General features: G+C 36.7%; 1 protein-coding gene across 1 annotated transcript in view; it reads left to right on the forward strand.

Moving 5' to 3' along the window:
* The window catches only part of CAPZA1 (capping actin protein of muscle Z-line subunit alpha 1), a 48990-nt gene that overhangs the window by 5334 nt on the left and 26468 nt on the right, over positions 1-17188 (forward strand). The gene's annotated exons all lie outside the window — the stretch shown is intronic.

Raw genomic sequence — 17188 nt, forward strand, 5'->3', positions numbered from 1 at the left:
CGTGATAATTTTTGATAGACAGTTTGACTACTTACGGATTTCTGAACTAGGTGATAATTTTAATATGTACTTACTATTATTTTCCCTTCTCCCTTTATCAGAACCTCCTGCCAACCTCTGCATTTCTGCTAATCCCACCATTATTCTCTTTTAGTCACATAGGGTCGGAACACTGGCTTCATCTTTTTCATCCTTAACCTCTCCTCTCATGTTCAATTAGTATTTCAGTCCTGTAAATTCTTCTTCCTGTCATTAGGTTCTCTTCCTCCATTTCCATTAGTCTTTTTTAAAAAAAATTTTGAGTATATAGGAACTATAATCACATGCTTAAAATGGTAGGAAAGGACATGAGTAAAAAGTCCCCTCCCACCCATTTTCCAGCCACCCAGTTCCCTTGAGCGGCAGCCAATATTACCAGTTTCTTTTCTATTTTCTATTTTATTTTATGTATTTATTTCTATTTTATTATTTTCAAATAGGTAAGTATACTTTTCATTGAACAATATGTCTAACCTGTCCACATTCCTTTTACCGTTTTCTTCATACAGGACCTTTTCTTATGCTTGGATTATTTTTGACAACATTCTTAATTGTTCTCTTTGCCTCCAGCCTCCCCTTTTCTTTCTATATTTTCACTTATTTACCACAGTTCTTCATACTACTAAATTTTGAGCAGCATGTAAAATTTATCTTTGCTATGTAACTGCACATGCATACTGTTAGGGCAGTGTCTCTGGAGATGGAATGTTAATTTGAGTGGATCATTTGAAGTGTAGGTTGTGATACATATAATGTATAAACAGGAAGACAGCGTGATACCAGGCTGCACTAAAGAAAGGTGGTGGGTTTATCGGAACATGAGCGAACTTTACCTTGTGAATTCTTTGTTTTGCATCTAGGCTACATTTAAGTGCTTATAATGTGCTAGATACTTTATGCATTAAAATGTATTCATCTCAAAATATCCCTGTAGGCTGCTTACCCCATTTTAAGTTGAGTAAACTGAGGCACATTTCAGGTTAAAAAAAATATAACCAAGTGTCCAGAACCAGTAATAGTAGAGCAGATGCAATCTGCTGGTAATCTACTTCCAGACCTGTGCCTTTACCCACTTTGATTCCTTTGAGTAGATGGTAGGTAGTGAATTGAGATAGCAAACAATTTTACTGAAATAATGACATAATCCTAAACTGCAATCAAGTTTAATGGTATAGTGATGTGGATGCTTGTATAGACACTGAAATATTGATATTTTCTGGTCATGACTGCATTATAATTACTACCAAATTTGGGGAATGCCCTGGCGGTCCAGTGATTAGGACTCTGCACTTTCACTGCCGTGGGCCGGGGTTCAATCCCTGGTCCAGGAACTAAGATCCCGCAAGCCTTGCAGTGAGGGAAAAAAAAATTACTACCAAATTTGCAGAGTGCTCTTTTGAGCTTCTACAAATATGCCTCTAAGAATTCTAGTATTTAAAATGTGTTATAAACTCAAGGTATTGAGAAACATGACTTCAGAAGTTTAAAAAGTCCTCATGACAAGGTCAAGAGCACTGTTTGTCTTCTTAAGAACCTCAGAACATTATTGCCTACAGCAGAATTGCTTATATGTTTCTTTCAAAAGCAAGATTTCTGGGTTCTTTCCTAGACCAGCTGAATCAGAATTTGGGGGGACCAGTGCTCAGGAATCTGTTTTTAATAAGCTTCCCAATAATTATTGTGCAACTCAAGAACCACCATCCATATCGTAATCCTCTGCCTGTTAAGTTCAGAAGCTTGATTCATCAGGATAGTAAGGGACAAACTCATATTCGCTAGGCTGATGAAACTAGTGTATAAAAGGAGGATAGCAACTAATTTAATAAATACAGGAGGGATTAGATTCCTTTTTTCAAGTAGATCAGATACATAGGAAATCAAATTATAATTTTTTCAGTTTAAGCATGGAGTCAGAACCAGAGATGTTAACTATACAGTCTAACATTTTAATGGTGTTTTCCTCCATAGTAGGGATATATATCCAACACCAAGACCAAGTCAGATCTTTGCATAGTGCACCTTCTAACTCTTAACAGCAGTGGACTTTCTTTCTCTAGACAAATTTTACAAGGCTGGAAGGAAGTCCTTATATATCAAAAATTTGCATATCGCAGTTTCTCCTGCAGTCTTTACCCTCTTAGTTAATGGCACCTTCATTCTTTAGTTGCTCAGGCCAGAAAGTTTAGTGTCATCTTTGATTCCTGCTTCTCTCACAATACACATACTGTCCATTAGCAAATCCTATAGGCTCTGCCTTCAAAACATACCTAGAACTTGGCTGTTTCTCACCATACCCCTATTTCAACCACTCTGGAAGAAGCCACCATGATTTCCCATGTAGATTATTGCACTGGCCTTCTCTCTGGTCTCGCTGCTTCTGCTTTTGTCTCTCCATAGGCAGTCTGTCCTCAATGAAGCACCCAGAGTGATCTGGTTAAAAAATGTAAGTCAGAATATGTCACTCCTCTGCTCAGAATCTTCCAGTGGCTTCCCATCTTTTTCAGAATAAAAGTTTTTACTCTGACTACAAGTTCCTACATGATCTGGGATTTTACCTCTTTACCACTTACGTCTCTGACCTTATCTCCTACCTATTCTCTCCTGGCCCTCTCTAGCCACACATCCTCACTTAATGGGTCTTTGCATTTGATCTGTTCTTTGGAGTTCTCTTCCTTCTATATCCCTCACTTCCTTCAGATATTTAATCAGAAATTACCTTCTCAGTGAAGCCCTCTGTGATCATCCTGTCCAGTTCCAATCTACCGTTTTATATCCTCTTTCCCTGCTTTATTATTACTCCTTAGCATTTATCACTAGCTAGCATACCATGTAGTTTAGTTGTTTAATCTCATCTATTGTTGGGCTTCCCTGGTGGCACAGTGGTTAAGAATCCACCTGCCAATGCAGGGGACACGGGTTCGAGCCCTGGTCCAGGAAGATCCCACATACCACAGAGCAGCTAAGCCCGTGCACCACAGCTACTGAGCCTGCTCTCTAGAACCCGTGAGCCACAACTACTGAGCCCACATGCCACAACTACTGAAGACTTCGCACCTAGAGCCTGTGCTCTGCAACAAGAGAAGCCACCGCAATGAGAAGCCCGTGCACCCCAATGAAGGGTAGCCTCTGCTCACCACAACTAGAGAAAGCCCGTGCACAGCAACAAAGACCCAATGCAGCCAAAAATAAATGATCATAAATAAAATAAATATTTTAAAAATCTTACCTATTGTCTCTCTACCCACTATAATGTAAGCTCTGTAAGGACCATATACTGTTGAATCACCATTACCTAAAACAGTGCTTTCATAGTAGGCCTTCAGATATTTGTTGAATGAATGAGTGAATGAATCTTGCTTTGATAGTATTCTTAATTTCATAGTTAACTAACTCTTAGAGGGCAGACTGATTTCCAGGTTTTGTGAAGCCATATTGAGGACTCCAGTACTTCCAGATTAATTTTTGTTAATGGAACTTCCCACACAGAAGGCTTTGGCAGTTCTCCATTACCTACAGAGTAAAACCAGAATTGTTGTTAGCATAACTACTGCCATCTGACTCATTTTACTCTTCCTTCCGCTTTTATTATCGCCAAATAAATCTGTTTCTGCCAAACTGGTCTGCTTACAAAACACTGTTTTTTCCCTACCTTTTTTTATTCTTACTAGTTCCCTTATTTGTAATGCCCTCCCTCTTTCTCCCACCCCCCTACTATTTAAAGCACTTTGTAGAGCCCAGCTTAGATCCCCTTCCTTGTAGTTGTCTTTAACAAACCCAACCCATATCCATCTCCTTCCTAAGAGTTCCATGTTGTGTATTGTCTGTAATACTCATTTGGCAGTTTTGCTGCTTTGAATTAGTTATTTTTAAATGATTGACACATCTTTTCTGAGGGCTATTGTTTGTATAAGTTGTTTTGCTAACAGTGGTAAAGTATACAAAGATTTGAAAAGCCAGGATGCTGACTGTATGCTTGTCTTATGTTATTTGTATCCACCATGAAGATTTGCACTTAATATTAGCTTAAGGTAGTGGCTTTCAACCTTGGCAGCACGTGAGAATCACCCGAGGAAGCTTTTAAAAATTCTGGTGCCCAAGCTCTACCCCAGGTCTATTACATCAGAAGCTCTGTGGGTGGAACCCAGGCATCAGTAATTTTAAAGCTCCCCGTGTGGTTCTAATTGTATAGCTGTTCTTCAGAACCAAGGCTTAAGGCAAAAGGGAATTTGTTGGCTTACTTCTTTTGCCATTCTCCTTTTCTATTTTATTTTTTTTTGGCTGCGCCGGGTCTTAGTTGCGGCATGCGGGATCTAGTTCCCCGACCAGGGAACGGACCCAGGCCCCCTGCATTGGGAGCTCAGAGTCTTACCCACTGGACTACCAGGGAAGTCCCTGCCAATCTCCTTTTTTGTCTTTATCTTTAATACTCAGCTCACCTCAGTGCCTGGGACCCAATAAAGTATAGTTTGTTTTGTTTTGAGTGAATGAACAAATTGGTAAACACAAAGATTCAATAACATCTAAGCATTTGCTTAGGGAAAGAAAGTTAAGTATCTGCTATGTCTGAGTCCGTCTCATGTTACCTCATTGGATTCTTAAAGTAGTGCTAGATATATGAGCAGGAATTATACTCACAGATGAAGAAACTAAGACCCAAGTAATTAAGTGCTAAAGCTGGCATGTGAAACCAGATCTGACTCCCAATGATTTTGAAAAAAAAAAGTAAATTTGGTAAAAAGATAACACCTTTAAGTTAGAAATACCATAACGTGCCAGATATGCACCAGATCTTAAAGGCAAAATACTTCTTGCTTCCCACTGCATCTGTTTCCAAGCCAGCATGGGCCCTCACTGCTGAACTCTGCCTGTTTGGACTTGGCATTTGCATCATTGCTTTCTGGCACATGAATCTCAAGGCGTTTGGTGTGGATTTTCCCCTAATTTCTTAATTTGGTCCTGATTATTTCCAAAACAATACTCATTGTATTTGGCCACTTGGAACTTTTTACCTATCTGCCCACTCACCTAGGATTGGGGGTGAGAATGTGTATTTTAACAAGTCGCTTATGTGATCTTTTCACTCACTTTAATCTTTTTCCTAACCCATTAGAACACTATATCTCAGACTTTTATATTTCCTCAGTTCTTGATCTAGACATTTAGGTAAATCCTCTAATTAAGCCAAATAGGGTCCTTTCCCTCCTTTCATATGTATATCAATGCTGTTTTATATTTAAGATAAGACACCTTTTTTATCTTTACTGAGATTGAGCCAGTACTTTTTTTTTTTTTTTGACTTAAGGCTTTGTCACTTTGAACTTCTAAATGAACACTAAAGATAAATACTTGGAAATCTTTTTACCGACATTTTGGATGTATTATATTAGGATAGTCCAGAGTGAGGACTGAGGCATGATTTCCTTCTAACTCGGTGCATAGAGAAGTTGTAAATTAAAAGGGAATGGTTGGGAAAGATAACTAGAAAACAAAATAGGAGCTATTTTTTGGTTCTTAAATGTTGTAAATTTTATGGTTAAGTATGTTGTTCTTATATACTGTTATACAGCATAAAATACAATGCTGACTTCTGTTAAAGAAGATTAATCTGACACTTGTTAAAATGATAAGAAGAGTTTATTCAATACTTTCGTTTTAGGGGAGAGAGATTGAGTTCAGGTCCAAATAAGCAAAGACTGCTGGGCATGAATAGCCAACAAGCAAGTGAGCGGGTTAGTAGGTGGAAAATTACTAACAGGAGACATCAGGGGTAGAAGGATTCTTGCTAACAGAAGATCGAGGACTTATACATCAAAGGTTGGGGACAAGGAACTTGATCAGATATCAAGAGTGGGGGAATTCTCTTTAAACTGAGAGCAGGATTCTTGCTAAGACTGGGCTAGGCAGGCCATGGACAGGATGGGGCCAAGATAAAGACCTAACTGAGAAGAGGGCTCAGAGAAGGCTGACTAAAGTTTGGACAAGGAGAAAGTCTTTGGCACTCCATGTGTGTTATATTATTACTTTAATAAATCTTCAAGCTGTTTGCCTTAGCATTCATTGGTAGACTTTTTAAAAATGAAATTGCTCTACTTAAACTTGCCTGCCTTCACTACCTGTTTGTCTACATCTGACAAAACTTATAAGTGGTTACTAATAGAACAGTTCCTAAGAAATACTTGAAATGGCTTTTAAAAGAGTAAACATAAAACAAATTACTTGAAAGTGTCACCATCTTTTTTATAATGTTGATTCTAATTTAGACATATCTATGCTTTTTAAACCTTAGGCCTTACTGATAATGATAAATCAAAATAAACTATCAATATATACATCTAAAATTTTATTTATTTTTTTGGCCACGCCACATGGCTTGCAAGATCTTAGTTTCCCTGACCAGGGATTGAACCCTGGCCCCTGGCAGTGAGAATGCAGAGTCTTAACCAGTGGACCGCCAGGGAAGTCCCCTAATTGCATTCTGAATCTTTATAATATGTCCAGGTCTAAACTGGGAAAATAATATTTAGCTTATTTGGAATTTAAAAAAAAAACATAGCTAACAGTAAGTTTTATTTAGTGAAAGCTTTATTCCATATGGCCTTGGAGATCACTGAAAATGTATTTTTTTCTGAAATTATAGCCCCAAATTAAATTCTCACTAGCCTCTGAGAACTCTCTGCCAGCAGGGATTTTGTTTGATAAAGGCACTGAAACTGGAATTCTAGAGCTAGTTTGATACTGAAATACATGCATGTCAGCAGCTTGGAACCATCTATTAAATTATTGCCCCAGGCAGTTTATTGTTGATATACTGAAAGCCTTAGAAGCAGACCAGAAAAATGAACTACATTGAGGCAATATGTATTTAAAAAACAAAAAACAAATAGCATCCTAGGGGGAGAGAGAGATGAATGGGCAAAGCACAGAGGTTTTTTAGGGCAGTGAAAATACTCTGTATGGTACTGTAATGGTGGATACATGTCATACATTTGTCCAAATCCATAGAGTGTGCACCACAAAGAGTGAACCCTAATGTAAGTTATGGGCTTTGGGTGATAAAGATGTGTCAATGTAAGTTCATCAGTTGTAACGAATGTACCGCTCTGGTGGAGATTTTAATAATGGGGGAGACTGTGCACATGGGGGGACAGAGTATATGGGAAATTTCTGTATGTTCCTCTCAATGTTGTTGTGAACCTAAAACTGCTCCTAGAAAAAGTAGTCTTAAAATACAAAATAATAATAATAACAACAGCAGTAACATCCTAAATATCTTCAAATAGGAAAAACTGTCTTAAGAAATAACATTGAATTCTGTGGAAATAGAACTTTCTTACCAGGATAAGAATAAGGTATTATCTCTTTCTGGAGGAGGAATGCAACTGCTTATCCTTGAATACTTCTGGAATGATGTAGAATAAAAATAAGTAAAATAAATATTTATGAAAGCACGATTTACTACTATTTTTTTGAAGTATAGCCTAGTTGAAAACATGAGTAAACTTTGAAAGATGTATTATCAATTTAAAGGGAAGCAGAGGGACTTCCCTGATGGTCCAGTGGGTAAGATTCTGCACTCCCAATGCAGGGAACCCGGGTTCGATCCCTGGTCAGGAACTAGATCCTGCATGCATGCTGCAACTAAGAAGTCTGCATGGCAACTAAAGATCCCGCATGCCACAACTAAGACCTGGCACAGCCAAAATAAATAAATAAATATATATTTAAAATAAAAAAAATTAAAGGGAAGCAGAGTAGAGTCACTTTGAAAAACTTTTTTTGGTCAAAAAAAAGTTGTTGATGTTTATGGTTATTGATGAAGATTGTAATGATGGAGAATATTAGGTGACTAGGACCCAAGGAACTTCTGGAAGGGAGGAATTATTTTCTCAATAATTTGAAGGCTTTGTTCAGTTTAATAATTTAAAGCAGCAATTATCTTGCTGTGACCGGTTAATAATAACGGACATTTACTGAGCCTCCATATTGTATTTTAAATATTTTGCCAAAGACTTGACATATATTATCTTATTTAACCTTCACAGCAATTCTAAGAAGTAGATACTATCCCACTTTAGGGAGAGGCTGTGATTCAAAGAGATTAAGAGACTGAAATTCAAATCCAGGTCTGTCCAACTCCAGAGTCTTTATCTTTCCATTTTGCCATAGTACCTCATAATAATCTTAAAAACTAAGTACACTTCCTTAGTGTCATTTTATTCAAAAGGGATTTTGTAAACATTTACTAATTGCCTATGTGCCGTTTACTTTGCTAGACCCTGTATAGTATAGAAAAAGAAAGCAAGGCAGTTTGCCCAAAGAAAACTTAAGTCTTTGGGAACAGAATGGTACCTATAGAACTAATTGTCAACAGCTGTTATATTTTAGGTGCTATGATAAATGTTCAAAGTATGGTAGAAGTAACAGAGGATTCTTGAGACTTTAAGTAATGGGGAATATATCTTTGAAAGAAACAGATCCCCCAACCTTGGAAAATAGGAGTGATTTAGACAGGCAAAGATGAGAGAGGCACAAACTCAAGGACAGTGTGAGTAAAGGCCTAGAAGTGAAGTCTTTAATACACTAATGAAGGAGATAAAGATTTTCATAGATACCTTGCTGGCAGAGATTTGGCTCATGAAGTATACAAAATTTGGGCAGTATAAACTGACCTGGGCCTTGCTGATAATTGGAATATGGATATTATCTAGTGAAAGATTTCTTCCTTGCCTGTCTGGAATTATCTACCCAGCATTCACAAAGAGCTGCAGTTGTTAAATATTCAACTTCAAATTCTTTTGTTAAGGAAACTATTTTAAAAGGTAGTTATGAATAGATGTAATGTTGAAATGTGTGGGGTCTGTTATTAAAAGATTATTTAGAGGAATTCCCCGGTGGTCCAGCGATTAGGATTCGGTGCTTTCATTGCCTAGGGCCTGGGTTCAATCCCTGGTCGGGGAACTAAGATCCCACAAGCTGCATGGCACAGCTGCATGACAAAAAAAAAAAAAAAAAGATTTGAGTTTTATAAAAATTTTGTAAATTTATTTTTCTACTACATTTTCTAAAGTTTCTTACTATAATAAAATTACAAAATTAAGCGGTTTCTAGAGAACAATGGGATATATTACTTTCTCAGTTTCATTTTTAAACTTCAGTACAGATATTAGTAATATAAAAATGAAATTTTGAATCTTGTAAGGATTGAATATTTTACTTTATTTTCCTTTTTGGAGAGGTAAGAGGATAAGGAAAATGGGAAGAAACTGAAATCTAAGAAAACTTACCTTTCATTGATACTTATAGACTTTAAATTGCCCCTATTTAGGTTAGAAACATAATACAATGCATTCCATGAAATTAACATTTTTGGAATATTTAAATATATGAAGAGGTAGAATTGTGTATAAGGCTTGAGTTACTCCCCCTTTAAAATATACGTGGAGTTATACCCTCTACCGCAGACACTATCATATGAATGCTGTGTACAGTGAACCTGTTACTTTATGAAATAGGGACTTTTTTTTTTTTTTAAGCAGAGTGAAGTTTTTGTTCAAATAAAACGTCCATATCAGTGATTCTCAATTAGGAGGGGGGTGACATGCCTCCCCTCCATAGGATATACCTGCTGTCACCTTTCTTTCTCCATCCCAATCTTGAGAATGATTGACTAAATTACTGTTACTGTGTCATCCCTCATTTGTATTGCAGCAAAAATATTTTTGCAATCACTAGCTGCTTAGCCATTTCTCTTTCCCCTTTTGCTTGTGCCAGTGATTTTGTTTACCTCTGTTAAATTTCATCTTGTTAGTTTTGACCCAGTTTTGAAGCTGGATGATAAAATTTTGACTTTTAAAGTTATTATTTATCATTTTATTTACCCCTCCCACCTTTGTGACAACTGCAGCTTTCACAAGGAAAGCTTTGTCTCAATTCCTGGTTTAAAAACAAAATTGTAAAAGGGCTAGGCCAAATCCATGAGACCACACTATAGATAATCCTCCTGAATTTTAATACCTATTAGTACTGCATAGTATAGATGATTGTCTAGTTCAGTGCCACCCCTTTGTACGTATGTGACCTTGGACAAGGCACTTCTGAACCTGTTCCTTCAATTACAGTGGGGATAATAGTCTCTTCCCTGCCTATTTTTAACAAGCTGTTTTAAGATCAAAAGAGAGGTTATGAAAGAGTTTTGTAAACAATAAAATAGTATTCATTCATTTACATTCCTAGCTTGTGCCAGGTCTCAGTCCTAGGTATACAGCAATGAACAAACATAACAAATTCTTATGCTGTGTGCTAGGAGTTGGCAGGTCTGGTCCACTGCCTGTTTTTATATGGCCTACAAGCTAATGTATTTTGAATGGTTAGAAAAAAAATCAAAAGAATATTTCATGATGTGAAAATTACATGAAATACAGATTGCAGTGTCTAAAATAATGTGTTAACACAATGAGGGTAATCCTTTCACACTGTATAAATAGTGTATGTATATCAAAATCATCACATCGTACACTTTAAATATCTTATAACTTTATTTGTCAATTGTACCTCAGTTAAAAAACAAAGTCTTACTGGAACACAATTATGCTCATTAGTTTACAGTTGGGACAGAGATCATGTGGCCCACACAGCCCTAAAATATTTACTGTCTGGCCCTTTACTTTAGCAGTTTGCAGACCCCTGCTCTGTGCTCTTGGAATTCTTTTGGAGGTGTTGAGCAGTAAAAATAAGTATATGTTCAGTGGTGGCAAGTTCCTTGAAGAAATTTAAAGCAGGTAAAGGGCAAGAATTATGAAGGGTGTGGAGGGTACAGTAGCTAATTTATAGAAGTCAGGAAGTCAGAGAAGGGTACTTCAGTAGGTGATATTTGAACAGAGACTTGAATGAAGAGGAAAGTGAACTCTCTGATAGAAGAGCATTTCTGGCAAAAGGAATAAAAATTGCAATAGCCCTGAGCTGGGAGTGTAGCTATAGGTCTAGGAGCTAAACAATAGGAGAATGAGAGAGGGTGAACCAAATTGTAAAAGAGACCATGGAGCACACTTTAGATTTTAAAGTGATTATATAAATATATCATTACGATTTCTATTACAGGTATTCCTTCAAGGTATTTTTATGGTATTATTATAGTGACAAATCGACTTAACACTTCAAAGCCTGTCTTCAAAGACTGTCAGATGTTTATCTAATACTAAGTATGGTCGTCCCATGGAGGGGGATTGGTTCAGGGACCCCCGAAGATATCAAAATCTGAGGATGCTCAAGTCCCTTACGTAAAATGGTACAGTATTTGCATATAACTTACGCACATCCTGCCATATATTTTAAATCATCTCTAGATTACTTGTAATGCCTAATACAATGTAAATGCTATGTAAATAGTTGCTAGTGTATGGCAGATTCAAGTTTTGGCTTTTGGAACTTTATGGAATTTTTTTTCCTCTGAATATCTTCGATTCTTGGATGCAGAACCCATAAATACAGAGGGTCGACTGTAATCCATCTTTTCTCTCAGAAGGTAACATGGGGACTGTTTACCATGACAGTGTTTTTTTGGTTTGTTTTTATTTCTGGCTGCATTGAATCTTCGTCACCATGCGTGGGCTTCTCCCTGCAGTGGCTTCTCTTGTTGCAGAGCACGGGCTCTAGGCGCACAGGCTTCAGTAGTTGGCGGCATGTGGGCTGGTAGTTGTGGTGCAAGGGCTTAGTTGCTCCACAGCATGTGGGATCTTCCTGGACCAGGGATCGAACCCATGTCCCCTGCATTGGCAGGCGGATTCTTAACCACTGTGCCACCGGGGAAGTCCAACCATGACAGTGTTTTAGGACCCCATGTTGGCATCTAATGATGACTACATTTCTTTTAACTGTTCATTTAGAACTTCACCCTTGCCAAGTGTATATATCTTCAAATCTCCCCACTTTCATTTAAAAACTAGATGTTTTGTTTTCTTTAATTGGACATTTCTCTGGTTCTTGATATTCTCAGATAATTTTCTAAAAATTATTTATTGTATGGGGAATGTTGGCATGCCCCTTTTTTGCTTTTTAAAAAATTTAAAAAAATTTTCATACAAATAATTTATATTCCTTGTACAACTTTTTGAACATAGAGATAAGCCAAAAAATAGATGAAAAATATCTTTTGTAATACTACCATCAGAGGTAGTCCCAGTTAAAAGTTAGTAGCTATACATGTATGTAAATATATATACTTTAAAAAAAAACAGGAATACATCATTTTGCAGCCCTTTTCACTCAACAGCATGATAAATATCAACCCATGTTAACAACAGAACACTTCTCAAACTCTTTCGCTTTCAGGACCCATTTACACTCTTAGAAATCCAGTTTTTTTTTCCCCCAGTTTTATTGACATATAATTGACATACAGCACTATAAGTTTAAGGTGTACAGCATATGATTTGACTTACATACATCATGAAATGATTATCACAGTAAGTTTAGTGAACATCCATCATCTCATAGATACAAAAGTAAAGAAATAGTTAAAAAAAAAAGTTTGCTTACGGTGAGAACTCTTAGGACCTACTCTCTCAACAGCTTTCATATATAAAATACAGCAGTGTTAACTATATTTATTATTTTGTACATTACATCCCTAGTACTTATTTATCTTATAACTGGAAGTTTGTACCTTTTGACCTTCTCTCCCCACCCCTGTCTCTGGTAACCACAAATCTGAATTCTTTTTCTATGAGTTTGTTTTTGAAGTATAATTAACCTACAATGCTATGTTAGTTCCTGTTATACAGTGTAGTGGTTTGATATTTCTATACATTTCAAAATGATTACCACAATAAATCTAGTTATGGTATGTCACCATATAAAGATTGTGCATGAACTATGACCCTTCATCGTTATTGATTATATTCTCCACACTGTACATTTCATACCAGTCACTCATTTATTTTGCAACTGGAAATTGTACCTCTTAATCTCCCTCACCTATTTCTTTCCTCCCCCCACCCCCTCCTGACAACCATCTGTTTGTTCTCTGTATCTTACTCTTTCTGATTTGTTTTTTAGGTTCCATATATGAGTGAAATTATATAGTATTTGTCTTTCTTTGTCTGACTTATTTCACTTAGCATAATACCCTCTAGGTCCATTCATGTTGTTGCAAATGGCAAGTTTTCATTCTTTTTTATGGCTAATATTCCATTGCATATATATGTGTACACACACACACACCACATCACATCATTATCCATTCATCTAGGTTACTACCATATCTTGGTTATTGTAAATAATGCTTCAATGAATATAGAGTTGCGTTTATCTTTTCTACTTAGTTTTTTCATAGAAATTGAGTTTTGGTTTTTGTTTGTTGGTTGGTTGGGTTTTTTGTTTTCTTTTTTTGGCTGCACCACGTAGCATGTGAGATCTTAGTTCCCTGACCAGGGATTGAACCCGTGCCCCCTGCAGTGGAAGCACGGAGTCCTAACCACTGGACTGCCAAGGAATTCCAAGAAATTGAGTTTTTATTTATGTGGCTTATACGTATTGTATTAGATATTAAAACTTACAGATTTTTAAAACAATTCATTTTAATATAATGATAAATTTATTGCATATTAACAAATGATTAGTATTTTGTTTTTTTAAAAAAACCTTTTTTTTTGAAAATGCAAAAAGAATCAGTAGAAAAACTAGCATTGTTTTACATTATGCAGATCTTTTAAATATCTCCATTCAGTTTGTTGTGCTGTGTTGTCTTAGTTTATACATATTGTTCCCTCCATGGGGAATGCTGTCCTTGGTATCTACTCATCCTCCAATCCAGCTCAAATATCACTGCCTTTGAAGGTCACCCCAACCCCTCCTTATATACATATGTAGAGTTGATTGCACCTTCCTTTGTGCCTCATTGTTTTTAATGTTTTCTATATTACTATCTAGGTGACAGATACTTTGAGAATAGTGACAATGTCTTATTCAGTATTTAATCTTTATTTACTGACTCTTCCTAGCTGCTCAGTAAATGTTTGCTGAATGGATGAACTGCTACTTTTTTACATGCAGAGTCAGTTCATCCATTATCCCAATGACTGTTTTTCAGTTATGGCAATTCCATCAGATTTTATAACATGAAAATTTGTGGATAGCTTCAGAAAAATTAGTAACTTGAATTTTCAACTTGGTAACTTTTATGCATTCAAACATTAATAAGTAGTATGTAAAATATGGCTGTGGCTCTTTTCTTTTAAGGGAAGTTGCTTTTGGGGTAGTATATGAATATATTTTTGAACTACACACACTTAATTTTGCTTGACCGAGGGGAGTTTCTTAATTATGTAAGGATTATGGGACATGCACCTTGACAGAAAGTGGGATAAACCATAGCTGCTCAACAGACTTGACACAAATAGACTAAAAAAATAGGTTTGCTATTCAAAATAGGTTTGCTAATTTCTTTTTTTTTTTTTTAATTTAAATTTATTTATTTATGGCTGCATTGGTTCTTCATTGCTGCACGCAGGCTTTCTCTAATTGCGGAGAGCAGGGGGCTACTCTTCGTTGCTGTGCGCAGGCCTCTCATCGTGGTGGCCTCTCTCGCTGCAGAGCCCGGGCTCCAGGCGCGCGGGCTTCAGTAGTTGTGGCACGTGGGCTCAGTAGTTGTGGCACGTGGGCTCTAGAGCGCAGGCTCCCTAATTATGGTGCTCGGGCTTAGTTGCTCCACGGCATGTGGGATCCTCCCGGACCAGGGCTCAAACTGGCGTCCCCTGCGTTGGCAGGCAGATTCCTAATCACTGAGCCACCAGGGAAGTCCCGCTAATTTCTTAAATAAGTGATTGACACCAACAGTTGACAAGTACAATAATATGATTAAGTGTACATGCCAAAGCAGATATACACAGTTGGAAATCCATATTGGAACTATTAGCCCTGTGTAGTATAATTCTCATGAGTTGAGCAGCATTTCTTACTTCCTAATTAGAACCCCTCTTTTTATTTTTGTTGCTCAGTTAACTTAAGGGCTTTATGGAATATTTCCTCTTAATCTCCACCAGTTTTCATCCCAGAAAAATAATATATTATCGACAATTACCCTGTCACATTAGGGTTCTCAAACTGTATGTGCATAAGAATATCCTAAGGTGTTTGTGATACAGATTCCTCATACCTGCTTCCAGATGGTCCACATAAAAGTTTTGTCTTCTAAGTCTTAAAAAGTCATACAGAATTTTATAGCTCAAGCAAATTTTGCAGATCTCCTAATCTCTTTTAGGAGTAGGATTATTATGAGGAAACTCAGAACCAAAAAAGGTTAGCAATGTTTCCAGAATCACAAATCTAGTTAGTTAGTGGACCAACAGAGCCAGTAATTAGAATTCAGGATTTCCATTCTGCCTTGATCCATGAATCAGTAAGCCTTTCTTGACTGAAAAGATAAGTCTGGCTATGGAGCAGCTTTTCTTTTACTCTTTTTAGAATCAGAGCAAAGTCACATAAGATCTTCCATATAAACCTAGGGATTCTAAAGTTGTAAAGTATTTCCATCTTTTTCTAATTCTCTTCTCAATCCCAGCTTTATTTTCCAAAGATTCTTAAAAGTCTTTTTTTCCCCCTGAAGAATGGTTTGACTTTGATGATAACCTTAATTTGACTGGGTCAATAAGAACTTAAAATTGTTTGAAGGAAATGGAAGAAGTCAACAGCGGATGCCTATCTGGAAAGTAGAGCTCATTTTATTGTCAGATATACCATGTTCCTCTTTGCCCCTCGTCAGTGAGTTGATCATCTTTATACTCATCACATCAGATATTAGGGAATTTTCAATGTCCTTTCTCTCATAGTGTGTTAGAATTATACTGAGAGACCCATTTGAGGTCAGTCCTGTTATCATTGCTAACATCATTATTACATATATAGACATATAGATATAACTAAATGATACTCCAAATTGTTTTTTTTTCTTTAATATAGGTTTGTATATTCTTTGTATTTCATATTTTACTTGATAGAGATGAGAGACTGACTTATATGGCAGACTGAGTACATGGTTTTACCTTACCTTTTATGCCAAAACTTTTAAAATGAAAAAGTAGGAAAAAGTGGAATGGGAAGAGAAATAAATTAGTAATCATTTAAGTAGTAAGAGTGTCATGGGAGGACATCTATTTAAGGAGCAAGAAGGGAAGAACTCAGAACAGTCTTGGAGTGGATTAGTTGGGGAATTGTCCTCCAAGCTTACTGGACCACTTGGCTCCTCCTTTCATTCCCATTTGGGCTAAGCTGCAGACGAATAGCATTTGTCCTCAGAATATAGCAATGAGAATGAGCACTGCGAGCAGAGCGGCAGGGCAGTGCCCCAGGGAGCCTGTGGCCTTAGGAGGCTCACTCAGAAGATAATCTGCTCACACATTCTCAGCAGCAAGTCTACTCTTTCCCTCCCCTACAATCAAGGAGACAAACTACAAGTAAACAGAACAGGCAAACTAAATTAAATTCAAAGAGGAGCAACAAACATTTGTGGAAAACCAGTACCATGAAAGGAAGCACCAAACTCAACAAACAGTATATCTAAATTCTTAAGAAACAGTCGATAAAACAAGACTTTAAAATAAGTATAGTTAATAACCCCAAGGAGACCGAAGAGATTATTGCACACACAAGAAAGAAAAAAAGTCTTGGAAATTAAAAATAGAACAGTTAAAATAATTGTCTGAAAACAAAATGGGCACAGCTGAAGAGCATGTTAGTGAGTTGAAAAATGGAGCTGAGGAATTCTCCCTACACAAGGCATAAAAAGACAAAAAAGATAAAACATAGGAGAAAAAATTAGATACGCAGGTTAGATAATAACATTTTGGCATCCATCTCTAATTAGAGGACCCAGAAACAGATTGACAGTAGTGGGCAGGGGAGGGAATCAGAATGAATAACAAAAGAAATATTTTCCATGACATTTTTAGGACCTTTAGTACAGTGTTGAATAGTTAAGATGACAGGAGTCATCTTTGTCTTGCTTTTAAAATTAGTGACACTGCTCATGTTTCATCATTACTGAATAAGCTGTAAAATTTTAGTAGATAACCCTTTATAAAGTTAAGGAAGTTGATTCTACTAAAAACTAGTAGTTTTGTTGTTGTTTTATGATATTTGGATGGGTGTTGAATTT

This window comes from Balaenoptera ricei, chromosome 1 (genome assembly GCF_028023285.1).
Source record: "Balaenoptera ricei isolate mBalRic1 chromosome 1, mBalRic1.hap2, whole genome shotgun sequence".
In the NCBI taxonomy this organism is placed as follows: Eukaryota; Metazoa; Chordata; class Mammalia; order Artiodactyla; family Balaenopteridae; genus Balaenoptera; species Balaenoptera ricei.